This window comes from Bos indicus, chromosome 2 (genome assembly GCF_029378745.1).
Source record: "Bos indicus isolate NIAB-ARS_2022 breed Sahiwal x Tharparkar chromosome 2, NIAB-ARS_B.indTharparkar_mat_pri_1.0, whole genome shotgun sequence".
In the NCBI taxonomy this organism is placed as follows: Eukaryota; Metazoa; Chordata; class Mammalia; order Artiodactyla; family Bovidae; genus Bos; species Bos indicus.
In genome coordinates, this window is record NC_091761.1 from 125,930,004 (window position 1) to 125,948,356 (window position 18,353).

The following is an 18,353-nucleotide window of genomic DNA, read 5'->3' on the forward strand; positions in this document are numbered from 1 at the left end:
ACTATAAAGAAAGCTGAGCGCTGAAGAATTGATGCTTTTGAACTGTGGTGTTGGAGAAGACTCTTGAGAGTTCCCTGGACTGCAAGGAGATCCAACCAGTCCATCCTAAAGGAGATCAGTCCTGGGTGTTCACTGGAAGGACTGATGTTGAAGCTGAAACTCCAATACTTCGGCCACCTGATGTGAAGAGCTGACTCATTTGAAAAGACCTTGATGCTGGGCAAGATTGAGGGCAGGAGGAGAAGGGTACACAGAGGATGAAATGGTTGGATGGCATCACCGATTCAATGGACATGAGTTTGGGTGGACTCCGGGAGTTGGTGATGGACAGGGAGGCCAGGTGTACTGCAGTTCATGGGGTCGCAAAGAGTCAGACATGACTGAGCGACTGAACTGAACTGACTGAGCATGGATGAAATGACTATTGTTATTACTGTTGTTTTCAGTCTTACCAAGGCCTGGGGTTAGAGCTGGGATTTTGGGGAGGCTGCTCAGATTCTGCCCACCCAGTCACACTGGCTAGACTCCTGCTCCCTCCACCTGTGTAGACAGCAGTTATTTCACGACCATCAGTCCAGCCTTTCTCATCATTCTTGCTTTATAATTTACGAAGTGGGTTCATTCATTCATTCAATGTTTACCGAGTGCCTCCTGTATAAACCAGCACGGTGTGGGACTCTGGACATCTCCTGATGAATGAGGAAGACACTATCCCTGAACCTAAAGCCCTGATAGAGAGCGAGAAATCACACATAAAAATATAGTTAGAAATTGGGCTAACAGCTAGGAGAGAATGCTACAAGGAGCCAGGGGAGAAAATGATAAGGGACCCCAATTTGATCTCAACAGACCTGCCCAGCAGCAGCCAAAGATGTTTCACTCCTGCTGCCCCGGGATGGAGACCCTAAATCTCAGCATAAGGCAGGCTCTTGCCCAAGGGCGCTGGTAAGGTGGGGTGAAGGAACCAGGAAGCCAGCGTATCCAGCTGGCCCTCGTTCTTCCATTCTGGACATACCAGCCTCCTTGTTTCTCAAGTTTATGGGCACATTCCTCCCTCAGGGCCCCTTGCATTTGCAGTTGCCTCTCCCGGAATGTTCCATGCCCCCAGGTTTCTGTGGCTCCCTCTCGCACTCCACACAAGCCTCCATTCAAATGCTTTCATCTCAAAACAACATCTTCTGGGACTTCCCTGGTGGTCCAGGGGTCAAGACTCCAGGCTCCCAAAGCAGGGGGGCCGGGTTTCAATCCCTGGTCAGAGAACTAGATCCCACTTGCCACAGCTAAGACCTGGCACAGTCAGATAAAGTAAATTAAAATATATACATAAAAATATATCTATTTTTTAAAGAGCATCTTCCTTCCTTCTATCCCTCATCACTTTCTTTCAGAACACAAGTCACAGGGACTTCCCTGGCAGTCCAGTGGTTGAGACTTTGCCTTCCAATGCAGCGGGTGTGGGTTCAGTGCCTAGTCAAGCAGACAAAGTCCCACATGCCTAATGGCCAAAAAAACAAAACATGAAACAGAAGCAATATTACAACAAACTCAATAAAGACTTTTTAAAAAATGGTCCACACTAAAAAAAAAAAAAAAGAACACTGGTCACCACCTCAAGTGCTATCATCCGTCTTCCGTCTAGAGGGGGGACTTTGCCTCCTGTTCACTGATGAACCAGTGCCTGGTACACTGTCGTTGTTGTTCAGTCGCTCAGTTGTGTCTGACTCTTTGCAACCCCATGGACCAGAGCACACCAGGCTTCCCTGTCCATAACTATCTCCCAGAGTTTTCTCAAGTTCATGTCCACTGAGTCGGTGATGCCATCCAACCATCTCATCCTCTGTCACCCCCTTCTCTTCCTGCCTGATTGAAGGCAGGAAGATTGAATCTCCCCCAGCATCAGGGTCTTTTCCAAGGAGTCAGCTTTTTGCATCAGGTGGCCAAAGTACTGGAGCTTCAGCTTCAGCATCAGTCCTTCTAGTGAATAATCAGGGATGATTTCCTTTAGGATTGACTGGTTTGATCTCCTTGCTGTCCAAGGGACTCTCAAGAGTCTTCTTCAACACCACACTTCAAAAGCATCAATTCTTTGGCGCTCAGCCTGGTATACAGGAAGTATTGAACAAATGAATGAAGACAGATACAAAGTGGGATGACAGCTATGAATGAAAAATATAGGAAGTCTACTGATGAAGGAACAAGAGGCCTAATCTAACTGGTTGCTGGGAGTCAGAAATAGTTTCCCCAGGGAGCTGGGGCAGAGTTAACTCAGACTGATGCAAGGGGGTCAGACCCCTGAGACTCCCTGGTGACCAGGCACTGAACCCAGGCTGCCCCACGGAGGGGACAGAATTGTGTACTAGGCGGCTTCTGGGGGAACGAGTACCTGAGTCCTGAGTGGGGGGATCTGGGTGATGTACCCCAGTGCCCATGAGCAGCCCCTGCACGTGACCATCCAGAGTCACCCTCCTCATCTCAGCTTAACTGTGGAAAATCCAGACTTCCTACAAACCTCTTCCCATCCCTATAATTGCAGGAACTTCAGAAGAGTTTGTGCGTGTCCAGGAACCCACCATGGTCAGGCCCAACTCTGGGAGCTCCTCATGTTGTATGCATGCAGTAAGCTCTCACTCACTGTTAGATGACCGGGATAGACTGTAGGGAGGAGAAGAGGGCAGAGACTAGGGAGACTGAGCTTCCTTTCCGATCTGGGCGCCTGGCTAAGATGGAGGCCGAATCTGGGGAGGGAAGATGCAGTGGGTTTGAGACACTCGGAGGTCCTGGTGTGACTGAGATACCCAGGCCCTGGGGTGCGGTGCCAGCTCCCTAGGGAGCCCCACCACGAAGGGGTAAGAGGGAGAAGAGACCAAGGGTGTTATGGGGCGGGGGCGGTGGGGGAGGAGCCTGGGCAGAGGTGGGGGAGCCTGGGCGGAATGGGATCTTGGAATCCAGGAGGCAGGCAACGATGTCAGACATCCAGAGGGCAAAAGGGATGAGGACCAAGAAGAGGGGCTGCAGAGGATGCGGCAGGGCCTGGCGGAGGCGCACGGGAGCCTGGGAGGGAGCTTGGGGAGGGGCCGGGAGCTCGTGAGGGCCTGTGAGGTCCCTGGTGCAATCGTGGGGGGCATGGAGGAGCAAGGCTCCCTGGAGAGCAGCCCATGGGAGGGCCTGCTCCAGAGCTCCCCCAATCCATGTGCCCAGAGGCCCCACCCTAACCCAGCCCACCGGTGAGAGCCCAGGGTTAAGGACCTCTTCCTCCCCCACATCTGCTGAGGTCCCCGCTACGAGGTGTCCCAGTCCAGGAGGCTCCTCCCTGGAAACTGCTGCCTTGGCCCAAATTCGAATCAGACAACAGACTTCCTGGCTGGGAGGTTTGGGAGGCGACTGGACAAGGTGAATGGCCACATGTCTGTCCTGATGAGAGACTGCACATGGTGACTTCAGGGGCCCCTTTCCAGTTGCTGGATGAAAACAGCAGCACCTTCTCCAACCTGGATGGGGCAGGAGGGGAGCTTTTCAGAACAAGGGGGAAGCACTTGCTGCCAGAAAACGTCAGGTCAGGGTCAAGAGCTCGGATCTGAGCTGGACTCTCTCAGCTGAAATCTCAGCTCCATCCTAAGTAGCTGGGTAACCTTGGATAAGCTACCTGACCTCTCTGTGCCTCAGTTTCCTCACCTGTAAAAAGGGAACAATAGTAGTACCTCTCTCCTGGGGCTCTTGGAAGTTTCAACTAACAAACTGAAATTTGTCAGGTCTCAAAACAATGCCTGACGCCAAGTGAGCTCTACATACGTGTTTAAAGAAAGAAAGAAAAGATACTAGTGACTTCCATTTGAGAGCCTCTTCAGTGCTAAGCAAAGTTGTGCCAGGTATTTCATTTACATCACCTGTAATCCCCACGTTCCTCTACAAGCTAGGCCTTATCATTCCTCTTTTACAGATAAATAAACTGAGACCCAGAAAGGTGAAGTCACTTGCTTAAACTGAACTAGACTGACTTGATCAGCACTCCTAACTACCAGGCTGTTTTTCTCCACTACAACGGCAGAGGGATGGACGAGATGGCCTCCCAGAGGCCTGTCATGGATCCTCACACCCATGCTCACAGCACAGACCCCTCCAGTATATAAAGCATTCCTGCCTCATGGAAGCCTGAGAAGATTTTCTACTTTGAGGATAACTAATAACTCAGAGCACAACCATCTCATTAAGCAATTATTCTGGGAGGGCCAAGGCGAGGAAGTGACCTCACTGGCCACTCAACACCGCCCTGCCGCTGGGGATGGAGGTAATGGGGATAATCATGGCAATGGTAGTAGTGACAGTGACGATGACGTTGTCAGGTGACGGAAAAGGTGACAGCTGTCAGATCTCGATGCTGGTGGAGGAGATGACAGGGCAGGTAATTGACTTGATGCTGGTTAAGGAGATGGTTCCCTCAGTCAGGTATCTGTCAGCCAAGGGCTGACAGGTGCTTGGGCTGGGGATGTCCCCTCTGGTTTCAAAGACATGTAAATGAGGTTTAAAATACAATGTGTGATTCTCAACCTTGTGCTGTCTGAATAAAGCAGTTTATTTTGGGGGAAATAAAAAAATAGATCATAGCATCGATGGAGAGGTGACAGCGGTAGTGATGGTTAATGGGGAAGGTCCTGTGGTGGGAGTCTCTCAACTTCTATCCCACCCTCCTAGATGGGGAGGGTGGAAAGTTAACAACTGCATTTCCCTCCCTTGCAGCATTGCCTTGTGGAACAGGCTCCCCCTATTAGATTCATCCCAGTACAATCTGGAAGGCTAACACGAGGCACAGTCCTTTCAGGGCTTCAGTTTTCTCATCTATATAATAGGGATTAATAACACAACAGTGCCAGCCACATCATAAGCACTATTTATAATTTGGTTGTGGTGGTGGTTCTTTGTTTTGTTTTGTTATTTCATTTATTTATCCTTTTAATTTTGGCTGCACTGGGTCTGAGTTGTGGCACATGGGCTCTTCTCTAGGTACACTGCTCAAGGTTAGTTGTGGCATGTGGGATCTTAAGTTCCCGGACCAGGGATTGAACCCAGGCCCCCTGAATTGGGACCGTGGAGTTTTATCCACTGGACCACCAGGGAAATCTGGTTTTGTTTTGTTTTGTTTGCTCCCTTTTGGCTGTTTGTGCCAACCCATAAGGTCATAGTAAGAGGAGGTTTTTCTGCAATAGTGCTCTGGTTATCGGGTCCAGCTTCCTGCTTTCCCAGAGACAGTGCCAACTGTGAATGTGCTGGTAGCAACCTCTTACCTGCAGCTTCCTGATTCCTGGACTGAGGCTTTAGCAGAGTGTTCTTGAATTCACAGTGACTCTCTTGATGGGTCAGTTCTATGTTGTTCTGGGAAGCATTCTTAGAAGTGTGGCTCATCAACCTCTCCAACGGTTGTCCTGTATTAAATATCTTCCTGCTAAAAACACCTAGGCGGGGTTTCTGTTTTCCGCACTGAACACTGATAAATACAGTTTGAGAGTCTGAGGATGGTTAAAGCTGTTGATGCTTGAGGTCACAAGACATGGATGGTGATGGTGTCTGGTGAAGATTACGGGGCTCAGTTGATGGGTGTTTGATCTTGAGGTTGATGGAAATGGTGATAATGACAATGTCAAGTGGTGGAGGGAGGTGGCAACAAGAGTTGGGTACAAGCAATAGAACCTGACTCTGGCTGACCTCTGAAGAAACGAAAGCTATGGGGGAGCTCCCAGAATGGACACAAAGCCCAGTGATCCAGGCTGAGATAAAGGGCAGGAAGCCAGGAAGTTACAGCATTGGACAAAACCTCTGCAAGACACCCAGACAGAACTGTCATCATCACAAACCACACCAACCACCACAACCATAGGCCACCTTCCTGAGTGAATTCTAAACCCTCCTATATTTGCATCACTCACTCAAGATTCAAAGCTCTGGGCTGAGGCATCCACTTGGCTGAGCCCAAGTCATGTGTCCATGCCAGGGAGTGGGAGGAGGGGCCTGTGGGCCCCTTAGCTTCAGCTGTAGGTTGTCCATCAAGACTCATGTAGTGGGGCTTCCCCCTAAAGAGAAAGGGGGTTTGGCTGTAGGGCAGCCAAAAAACAAAAGTCTGGTGGTAAAAAACAAAATAAAAATTTCTTGAATTGTAAGAAAGAAAAAAAAGAAAGGAAGCCAGGTGGTAACGATGACATGAAGCTGGGAGGAGATGCTGCCTTCTTTATTGAAACCCAAGTCAGAGGCCTCTGGATCTTTAACACTGGCCAGACCCAAAGCCCCTTGCAATCACCTATCTACTTCTGCTGCCACCCCCACAGGTGCCCAGCGGCGCCCTAGTCCATCCTTCACACTCTGGCCAAGTCACTGCCCCTTACCTTTACAGCCCAGCGAAAGCAGAAAGCCGGCCAGGTCACTCAAACAAGATGGTAGCAATGACCCAGGAGAATACAGAGGAAAGAAACACAGACATCTATTCACTTATTCCATGTCCTTTTATCGGGCACCAACCAGGTACCAGGTACAGCAGAGAATACAGTCCCTACCCCATGGAACTTACAATCCGGTGGGAAGACAGTCGAGCCAGTGACACGCAAGTAGACAAGGACACTGCAGGCAGGAAACTCGAGGAGAATGAGATGGAGAAGAGCTGTGGGAGCCTCTTGGGAGGTGGGGTATAGGAAGGACCCTGAACTCAAGCTGAAGCTGATGTGCAGAGACTGGGGGCGACTGTGAACTCCAAGACCCTGAGGCTGGAACACGCTTGCTGTGCTTGTGGGACAGACGGGTGGCCCATGTAGCTGGAGCAGAGGGAGCTGGGGTTGGAGGAGGTAAGGTTAAAGTCAGTCAGGGAGGGACCTCCCTGGTGATCCAGAGCTTCCACTACAGGGGCACAGGTTTGATCCCTGGTCAGATCCCACCTGCCATGGGGTACAGCCAATAAATCAGTAAATAGGGAGCCGCAGAAAGAAATAGTATTTTTTTTCCTATCAATGGAAGGCAACTAAGGGCCATCCTTTGATTAGAGGAATGAGTGGGGAAGAAGATGGACCGGGTGCAGCAAGGGGTACAGGGTCAGTAGAGGTGAGGGCAGGGCTTCCCACCACGCTGGGCTCCTGTTTCCTCAGTGAGATATGAGACTAGGTCATCACTGCATAGCGGAAGTAGGAGATGGCAGGACACGTGTCCATAAGGCCACATCAGGCTTCCAGTGTCCTCGACAGAGCCACGATACAGCCCTGGGGAGGCCCTCATCCTCCTGGGCACCTCCTGGCAGTTCCCCTTGGGGGATAGAGGTGAGGTATCTCCTTGACTGAGGTCAGTGGTAGCAACCGAAGCCTCAACCATCACAAGTACAACATCAGTCAGGGTCATCATCACCATCACCTTCACACCAACAGGCACAAGGACAGACAGGAAACCCTGGAGGGCACCCTGGCCCTGGGAGCTAGCGGGACCCCAGCCCCTACCTGCCTGTGGACACAGCGGTGGGTCTGTCCCGGGACAGAGCTAGTGGTGTGTTAGAGCCGGCTCCTCCTGCTTGCAAGATATGATGCTGCGAATCTCTTCCCGATGCCACATGCAGTGACAACACATAGAAATATTGTCATAGAAATCAAGACAGTGGAGGGCTTTTGGTTATTTTTCCTGGGTGGTCAGTTGCCCAGCAAACCTTGAGGACAGAGGCCTTGACCTACACGACTTGCCTCTGTAAACCAGAGGCTGGAGCACAACCAGTGCAAGGAGGGTCCAGAGTTCTGGTGCTCAGGTCGTCTGGTGGGAGGATATTGGGTGGAGGTGGGAGGTCCCCTCCCCTCAAGACACACCTAATGGTGGACCGAGAGCCTGGGCATCACCAGAGCCTCTGCTCCAGCCCAGGAGTCTAAAGGAAACCTGTGGATTCCCAACCGAACTGTCTGACTCAACCTCTTGGGCTGGGTCTGTCCTGGGAGGGACCAAGGGGCTGCTTCTCCCTGCTCCCTGATCCCAAGATGAGCCCTGACCTTGGTCATAAACTGGACCTGAGCCCGGTGACAAAGATCTCCACCCAGGCCCAGACAGCACCCCACCCTGGTTCTGGGTTGGGCTATGATGGGGCCACAGAAAACACACTTCCACCTCTATCTATGCCTGACATAGGCTCAGCCCTTAAATCATGTCAAAGCCCAGCCCTTGGGCCCAGAGGGGAGCAGGCCTGGCCAGGGGTTGGCTCAGCACCGTCCACCTCTGCAGTCAAGGCTTAAGATCCTGCCTGGGAAGCAAACAGTGTGAAACAAAACCAAATTAAAACCCATCACCATCTCCTCCTTGTTTTAGTGACACATCTTCATCTTCAGAAACAAAGCCTAAAGGCAAAGCATATTTTCTAAGACCTAAAGAAAGAAAGTGAAGTCGCTTAGTCATGTCTGACTCTTTGCGACCCCATGGACTGTAGCCTACCAGGCTCCTCTGTCCATGGAATTTTCCAGGCAAGAGTACTGGAGTGGGCTGCCATAGACCTAACCCTTCCCCATTCCTGTCAGGCTCTCCCTGTGACTTGGAGATTTCTTGCCCTAAACTCTCCATCCCCACTGTCCACAAACAGAGGTCTCCAAATCACCAGCAGGATAGGGAGCTGTAAAAGCCCCAGGAACTTCATCTGAGACCCTAGAGGTAGAGGCCAGGGCCTTATCTGGTGTATGGGCAAGATCATTCCTCTCTACAGCCTCAGTTTCCCCATCTGCAGAGTGACAGCTTCAGCTTTCCAGCTCTAATAGCCAAGGATCTTGGGACTGCCCTGGAAGTCCAATGGCTAAGACTCTGTGCTCCCAATGCAGGGACCCCGGGTTTGATCCCTGGCCAGAGAACTAAATCACACATGCCAGAACTAAAAGGTTTCACGTGCCGCAACTAAGACCCATTGCAGCCAAATAAATAAACATAAATTAAAAAAAAAAAAAAACAGAAAAAACAAAGTCAAGGATCTTGATGGAAATTTAGGGCCCCATGTTCAAGGGTTGGAAGGGTTGTACTTCCTGGACAATTCAGACCCAAGAGATCCAGGAAACTTTTCCTAAAACACGCATGGGATACTGGGTTCAAGTCCTGGGATATCTTCTTAGTTGTTCTGATTCCTTGCACTAGTGACTTGGCTTCTCTGGACCTCAGTTTTCTCATCTGTCAAATGGCAGTAACACCAAGTTTCTGAGGATCAGACGAGATGGAAGGAAGAAAATTGCTTTGGGACTTCCCTGGTGACTCAGTGGATAAGAATCCGCCTGCCAATGCAAGGAACATGGGTTTGATCCCTGGCCCGGGAAGATTCCACACACTGAGGAGCCACTGAGCCCATGCGCCTCAACTACTGAGCCCAAATGCTGCAACTACGGAAGCCCACGCGCCTAGAGCCTGTGCTCCACAGTAGACGTCCGCACATAGCGACATGAGAGGAGCCCCCACTCTCTGCAACTAGAGAAAGCACCCGTGCAGCAACCAAGACCTAGCACAGCCAAAAATCAACAAATAAAGCAGTGTGTCACGTAAAAAAATGTTTTTTAAAAAAAGTGTTTTAAGGTGTGGTGCAGTTGTCCTGAGATGGAGGGCTATTTGGCATTCCTGTTGTCATGGGTTAATGCTTGGCCTTCCAGCAGAGCCCAGAAAGGGGGTTGGTCTGGCCAAGCTCTCGGGTGGGAGACCTCCTCAGTCTCTGCGGAACCCACTCCACCGCCCAAAGCCAGCTCCAGCCCTGCATAAGCCAGCTGCCTGGCCTCCCCGCCTCCCCACCTTAGAGACGACAAATTTTCCTCGCTGGCCACGAAGGGATTGCAGGGGTCTGAGCCGGACTGGCCTTGGGGGATCCTCAGGTCCCGTCCCTTTATAGTGGCCCAGACAGGAAAAGGGCTTGCCCCAGGAGGCACACAGTCTGTCAGCAGCAAAGCTGGGCCTCAAACCCAGGCCTCTCTGCTCTACCCTGACCCCTAAAATGGGGTCCTCTGGAATCCTTACAGCAGCAACGCCCCAGCTGGTCCCCCAAGTCAGCACCCTGGCCAGGAGGGGACTCTGGGAGAGAGGGCTGTCTAAGGGATCCCTCCGTAGTCATCACGCCCTGCTGGGCTCCTGCCTCCTCCAGGAAACCTTCCCTGATTGGCACCCACAGGGTTGGCAATGAGTTCCCTCCCACATACCTCCTTTGACAGAACACCCGCTTAAAGGTGAAAGGTGTCGGTTTGCCTGTCTGCTGGCCTCCAGACTGAGAGTTTCTCAGGAGAGGGAATCTCTGGATTCATCTGGGCTCCCTACGACGGAGGCCTAAGCCAAACCGAGGGCAAAGGAAGGAGGGAGGAGTGGGAGACAGAGGGATGGGAGGGCGCTCGGGGCAAGAAGACAGTGCACTGGAATTTACTGGCCCCAGCTGCGAGCTCCGTCAGGATACAGGGTGGGGCCGACTGGACGTGGGAGTCAAAGACCCCGCCCCTTCAGACGTCAATTCCCGGGCCGCCCCGCCCTCCCCAGCGGCCAGAACCCCCCGGCGGGCTCCTCCCGTGGGAACTGCTGTCTCGGCAGCAGGCACCCAGCCACGTGGGTGCCAGGAATGAGGTTTGGCGGCAGGGCGGGCGCTTACCTGGGTAGCGTTTGTTCCGGGCGGTCTCGACGGGGCTGCACCTTGCTTGGGACTGGGGAGGGGGCGGCTCTGGGCGGAGGCCTCGCTGGGAGAGGGGCGGAATACGCGGGCCCAGGGAACATAAGGCATTTCTTCTCCCGCCAGCGCGCCCGCGGAGCAGCGGCTACGCAGCACCCGGGAGCAGTATAGAGCTGCAGGTTCTCAGGTCCTTCCCCAGACCTGCTGTTCAGAATCTGCACTTTAACAAGATCTTCGGGTAACTCCTATGCACATTTCCTTTTGAGAAGCCCTGTTTTGCAAGTGTCGGCCGGCCTGTGTATTTACAAGGCAAATACATAAATGTCTACACATTTCCAGTTAATACAATGAATAACTTATGGGTGTACTGCTTGGTGACTAAAAAAAATAATACTGTATGGTAATTCAAAAGTCGCTGAGAGTGGATCTTACAAGTTCTCAACACAAGAAAAAAATGTAACTAGACATTGTGGGAATCATTTCAGTGTATACTAATATCAAATTAAGTTATACATCTGAAACTTAAATGTTTTATGTCAATTATATAGCAACTAATAATTAAATCATGAGGGGAAAAAAAACATGAACTTCATTTCTTCTTTATGTTTCAGTTAGGGCATTACCTTGATTTTTTTTTTTTTTTTAACAAAAATAGGAGTATGTGAATAGGATATTTTATCTGTAAATTTCATTTCATTACAGGAAAGCAATATTGCCAGAAGTGAAAGTCACTTAGTCGTGTCTGACTCTGCGACCCCATAGACTGTAGCCTGCCAGGCTCCTCTGTCCATGGACTTCTCCAGGCCAGAGTACTGGAGTGGATAGCCAGTCCCTTGTCCAGGGGATCTTCTCAACCTACAAATCGAATCCAGGTCTCCCGCATTGCAGGAGGATTCTTTACCGTCTGAGCCACCAGGGAAGCCCAATATTGCCAGAAACTTATTATAAAAGAGGGTGTGGGGTCTGCTGGGGCTGGAAACCCACGGATGAATACCCACTCCTATTTTTAGTCTGCAGTGTCAGCCCTGAAGAGACAGAAATGGGAGTAGGCAGCCCTTGAACCTGAGGACCTTAACTTCTAGTGGGGGAGATGAGACAGATGTACATTGCTGCCTCCCGAACCTCAGTTTCCTCACCCATGAAATGGGCATACACAGTCATCAGCCAGGGATTCCCAGGTAGCACTAGTGGTAAAGAACCTGCCAGTGCAGGAGACATGAGAGACATGGGTTTGGTCCCTCAGTTGGGAAGATCCCCTGGAGTAGGAAATGGTAACTCACTCCAGTATTCTTGCCTGGAGAATCCCATGGACAGAGGAGCCTGGCAGGGGACCATGGGTCTCAAGAGTCATACGCAACTGAAGTGACTAAGCACAATCATCAGTCATGTCTGCCTGCCTCCCCAAGGGGCTACTACTACTAAGTCATTTCAGTCGTGTCCGACTCTGTGCGACCCCATAGATGGCAGCCCACCAGGCTCCCCCGTCCCTGGGATTCTCCAGGCAAGAACACTGGAGTGGGTGGCCATTTCCTTCTCCAATGCATGAAAGTGAAAAGTGAAAGTGAAGTCGCTCAGTCATGTCCGACTCTTTGCGACCCCTTGGACTGCAGCCCACCAGGCTCCTCCGTCCACCCCAAGGGGCTGGACAGGCTCAAATGAGCTTGGGGACAAGGAGGGGCTTTGTGAGATGCTTGGTACCTGAGGAGTATGAGGCCTGAGAGCGCCCTGACTACAAGCCAGGATCCCTCCTGCACTGGATCTTGTATGCCAGTCCAGAGACCTGGTAATAATACCCCAATGAGCAGATGAGGTATTACTTACTTCATGTATTCTGATGGGACTTCTGGTCCCATCACTTCATGGCAAATAGATGGGGAAACAATGGAAACAGTGACAGACTTATTTTCTTGGGCTCCAAAATCATTGCAGATGGTGACTGCAGCCATGAAATTAAAAGACGCTTACTCCTTGGAAGAAAAGCTATGGCCAACCTAGACAGCATATTAAAAAGCAGAGACATTACTTTGACAAAAAAATGTCTGTCTAGTCAAAGCTATGGTTTTTCCAGTAGTCATGTATGGATGTGAGAGTTGGACTATAAAGAAAGCTGAGCGCCGAAGAATTGATGCTTTTGAATTATGGTGTTGGAGAACACTCTTGAGACTCCCTTGGACTGCAAGGAGATCAAACCAGTCAATCCTGAAGGAAATCAGTCCTGAATATTCATTGGAAGGACTGATGCTGAAGCTGAAACTCCAATCCTTTGGCCACCTTATGCGAAGAACTGACTCATTTGAAAAGACCCTGATGCTGGGAAAGATTGAAGGCTGGAGAAGAAGGGGACGACAGAGGATGAGATGGTTGGATGGCATCACCGACTCGATGAACATGAGTTTGAGCAAGCTGGTGATAGACAGGGAGGCCTGGCATGCTGCAGTCCATGGGATTGCAAAGAGTCAGACATGACTGAGCAACTGAACTGAGCAGATGAGAAAACTGAGGCTCAGCGAAAGGGAGTGGTTTGTGCCCAGGGTACACAGCCAATAAGACACCACGCGAACAGGAACTCAAGCTTTTGGCTTCCTTGGCTGGAAAACAGAAGCCAGTTTTCCATGACCTTGAGGAGGACTCCATTCACAGGCCCACCTCAGAGATCTGCCTGAAGCCACACTGCACCACGCCCTGGTTCTAGAAGAGTGCTCTTCCCTCCGGCATCCCTCATGTGTCTCATGAATCTTTATAGACTCCAGGAGTTGGGATACCCAGAAAACAAACTCTCTGCCCTCCTGTCGATTCTGTGCCAACAGAGAGGCAACAAATAGACCGGTAAACACACAGCATGATGTGTAGATGGTGCCGGGTGCTATGGAAACAATAAAGCAGAGGAGAGGGTGGGGAGGGGAGGTTGCCATTTATTATTTTTTAGGTTTAAAAAAAGTTATTTATTTTTGGCTGCATGGGGCCTTCATTGCTACACCTGGGCCTTCTCTAGTGTGGCATGTGGGGGCTACTCTCTACTGCAGTGCAGGAACTTCTCATCGCAGTGGGATATTCTGAACCAAGGATTGAACTCCATGTCCCCTGCACTGGCAGGCAGATTATTAACCACTGGACCACCAGGGAAGTCTCAAGGTTGCCATTCTATATATTTTTTTTTTTCAAGGTTGCCATTCTAATTGGGTGGTTAGAGAGGCCTCACCGAGAAGACGACCTGGAAGAACTGGGAAGAAGCCATGTGGCTAAGAGGAAACCCATGTGTCGGGCAGATGAAAGCAATTACAAAGGCTCTGAGGTGGGAGAGCTCTGACTTCAAGAAGATCAGTGAACCCGCAACAGATGATAGAGGGCAGAGGGGGAGGAGACGGGGGTTGCGTGTCCCATGGAGCCTTGTTCAGAGTGGAAGGACTCTGGCTTTTTACTCCAACTGAGATGGAGGCATTAAAACACATGATCCGACTTATGTTTGAAAAAGATCACTCTGGCTGCTGCGTTAAAACCACACTCTCAGCAACAAGTGCAATAGAAGGAGGGGCCAGCAGGGAGGCTCCACTAATCCAGGAGCGGGGCGATGGCCACGGAGCTGGCAGCAAGCGGGGTGAGGGGCGAGATGCGGTCAGAGTCTGACCCGTATTTTGAAGGTAGAGCCCACAGGACTTGCTGACACATTTGATGTGGGATGGGAGACGAAAAAAAAGAATACAAAATGGTTTCAGATGTTCAGCCCAAGAACTGGAAGTTGCCATTTGCTGTGGGAGGAGCAATTCAGTTCAAGAATTCAGTTTTTGACGTGCAAAATTTGAGGAACATAAAGAGACACGGAGAGATGTTGTGTAAAATTAAACAAATGAGCATAGAGGTCAGAAGAGAACTCTGGGCTGGAGTGTATAAACCCAGGACCTACCAGCACAGAGATAGTATTCAAAGCGTGAAACTGAATGAGATCATCAAGGGAGTGAGTGTAGACAGAAAAGCTAAGAGGACCAGGGAACAAGTCCTGGGCACTTCGCTGTCTAGTGGTTGAGGGGCTGAGGAGGAAACCACAAAACAGTAGTCAGTGAAACAGAAAAGTCAGGACAGTAAGATCTCTTAAAAGCCAAGTGAAGAAAGTATTTCAAAGAGGAGGGAATGGCCAGGTGTGTCACATGCAATTTATAGCTGTAGGAAAATATGAGGATTAAGAATTGACAGGACTTCCTGGGCTGTCCAGTGGTTAAGATCTGCCTATCAAAGCAAGGGACACAGGTTCAACACCTGGTCCGGGAAGATTCCACATGCTGCAGAGCAACTAAAACCCAGGCAGCACAACTACTGAGCCCGAGTGCCTAGTGTCTTCATATGTGAGAAGAATATGTTGGGTGAATTATATCTCGATAAAGCTATTTTTGAAAAAAATTGATGGTTGGATTTACCAATGTGAAGGTGACAGGTGACATCGACAAAAGCAGTTTTGGTCTAGCGGTGGGAACAAAAGCCTGACTGAAGTGTGTTCAAAAGAGAACAGAACAAGTGACGGCAGCAAATATGAACATTTTCAAGGAGTTTTACTATATAGATAGTGCTGTACTTACAGTCGGAGGAGGCAATGGCACCCCACTCCAGTACTCTTGACTGGAAAATCCCATGGACAGAGGAGCCTGGCAGGCTGCAGTCCAGGGGTCGCTGAGTCGGACACGACTGAGCGACTTCACTTCCACTTTTCCCTTTCAGGCATGGGAGAAGGAAATGGCAACCCACTCCAGTGTTCTTGCCTGGAGAATCCCAGGGACAGGGGAGCCTCGTGGGCTGCCGTCTCTGGGGTCGCACAGAGTCGGACACAACTGAAGCGACTTAGCAGCAGCGGCAGCAGTACTTACAGTGGTTCGATTTATAATGGTTCGACATACAATAGTTCAACTTACAAGTTTTCAACTTTGAAAGTGAAAGTGAAGTCGATCAGTTGTGTCTGACTCTTTGCGACCCCATGGACTGTAGACTACCAGGCTTCTTCGTCCATGGGATTTTCCAGGCCAGAGTACTGAAGTGCCTTGCCTTTTCCTTCTCCAGGGGATCTTTCCGACCCAGGGATTGAACCCAGGTCTCCTGCATTGCAGGCAGACGCTTTACCCTGTGAGCCACCTTTTCAACTTTCCGATGGTACAAAAGCAATACTCACTCAGTAGGAAATGTACTGTGAATTTTGATCTCCCAGGCTAGTGATATTCAGTACAGTACTCTCTAGTGATGCATCTCAAGTGGCAACAAGCTGCAGCCCCCAGTGAATCACACTATCACATCACATTGAGGGGAGACAACCAATACACTTAAACCATTCTTTCACTTTAAGCACAGGATTCAATAAATTACACAAGATAGGGGACTTCCCTTGCAGTGCAGTGGTTAAGACTCTGCACCTCCAATGCAGGGGGTATGGGTTCTATCCTTGGTTGGGAAACTAAAATTCTACATACTGTGCTCAGAGCAGCCAAAAAAAATTTTTAAACAATTATATGAGATATTCAATTATTAAATAGGCTTTGTATTAGTTGCTTTTTCCTGACTGCAAGCTAATGCTAGTGTTCTGAGCACATTTAAGGCAGGCTAGGCTAAGCTATGATGTTTAGTAGGTTACATGTATTAAATGCATTTTTAACTTAGGATATTTTCAGACACCGTGGGTTTATGGAATGTAACTCCCTCGCAAGTCAAGGAAGATCTGTATAGAGAAATGGGGTAGAGAGGAGGCAGACGTGAAACATGAGACTTCATGGTTTTGTTATGGTTATTTTTCTGAGATGCAAGAAGTTATGTTTCAGTGCTGATTGGAATGACCCAGGAGAGGGGGAAATGGCCCAAGTGAAGTCCTTGAGTGGGTGAGAGGCGGGGAATCCGGTGTGTGAGTGGAGGGGAGGCACAGAGAGGGGCAACTGGGGTTCATCCAAAGTAGCAGGAGAGAGGGACAAAATGCGGAGCAGACTCGGGGACTGGGTAGAAGGGGTGTTGAGAGTTTGTGGAAACTGTCCTTTGATCACTTCTGTTTTCTCAGTGACATAGGAAGCAAGGTCAAGAGCTGAGGGAGGGTTGGAGGGAACAGCTATCAGGGACTGAGGAGAAGTAAGACACTGTTTATGGGGGGACTTGCCTGATGGTCCAGTGGTTAAGAATCCACTTTGCAGTGCAGGGGAGACCGGTTCAAGCCTTGGTCAGGGAACTAAGATCAGGGAACTAAGCCTACATACTGCAACTACTGAAGCCCACCCACCACAGCTAAGACCCAGTGCAACCAAATAAATTTCTGCTTTTAAAAAAAAGGAAAGAAATTGTCTATAGGACTGTGACAGAGTGACCAGACTGGATCATGTGGTAGGATATCAAGACAGTGCTAAGGGGCCCCTGGAGGAGGGCGAGGGTGACATTAAAGTGAAACCAATCATCATGCTGTGTGTTTTTCTCCAACTTCTGTCAACTGTGTGGGTGCAAGCGCAGGGTTGTGGTTTTGGATTAACCAGGGTGTGGTTTTGCCAGGTGAGTGCAATTTAATACGAAAGGAGCAGGGGGGTTGAGGGCGTATGCAAGGAAGTCATTATAATGATGGCCCATGGAATGTAAGCTGGTGAAGGAGGAAAGTCAGGACATGAGGGAGGCGAGGAGCAGTAGGGGAAAAGGTGGGAAGATCAATGGACTGAGGGTCCTGGTGGGTCTGGAAGCGATGGAGTCGGGGTTCCAGAGGGAGTGAGCAGAAAAGACAGGAGGCGGTGTCAGGAGGATGGGATACTTGATAATGAAATTACACAGGGTAGGGGCACAATTATGAGTAATAACAAGGTCTGGGAAATTATCTTGACCATGAGGGGCTGAGGCAGGGTGGAGGACAAGAACCATGGGAGGAGGGAATGGGTGTTCTCCATAGGGGAGGGTCATCTGTGTGTCACTGAACAAACCAAGTCATCCTCAGAGGCAGGGCCCTGGGTAGTACATGGGCTTGGGATTCAGCCAAACCTGAGTATGAAGCCCCTCTTGCCCACCCCCTCTCGTGGGGGTCGTACTCAAGTTAATCAGCTTCTCTGAGTCTCAGTTTTCTCTCATGCAAAGCAAGAGATCACTCCTAAGTCCAAAGATTATGTTCTGAAAACTGAATGAGCTGTGCAGAAAGTTCCTGGTGTGGTTTTAGGCACAGGGTGCTCTGTAATGTGGGCGGATCCCAGGATGTTCCTGTCTTGGGTCTCAGAGCTGAGGAGGGGCCAATGTAGGGACCAAGACTCTCCCGGGACCCCTTCTCCTTTCCCACCATCTCAGATCATAGAAGGTGTGAATCAGGAAGAGCCTGATTCCCATTTCTCTCCCATTTTACAGAATAGGAAACTGAGGCCCAGATAGGAAAAGTGACTTAACGTGTGTCGCTGTGACTCAGTTATCATTCGGAGTAAGTTCCCTTTCAAAATCAGCTGAAGTCCGGATTAAGACAGGAAATTTGTATGAGGGGGGAAAGGCTTATATATAAAACTTGAAAGACAGTTGGACTCTTCAGGATATACTTTAGCCATCATTCCCCTCCATTCACTGGGACAATTAAAAGTTGATCTTGGTGAAAATGAAACCCTATGAGATTACCCCTGCTCTCTCTCCTCTCCTCTCTCCTCTTCCTTCATCCCTAAGTCACACCCCGACCCCAGCACTGACGAGGTCCTGCGATTGGTCAAACATTGGACCGATTAGCTTTGGAAATAGAAGTGTCAACAAAAGGGTGACTCACAGCCCCTGAATT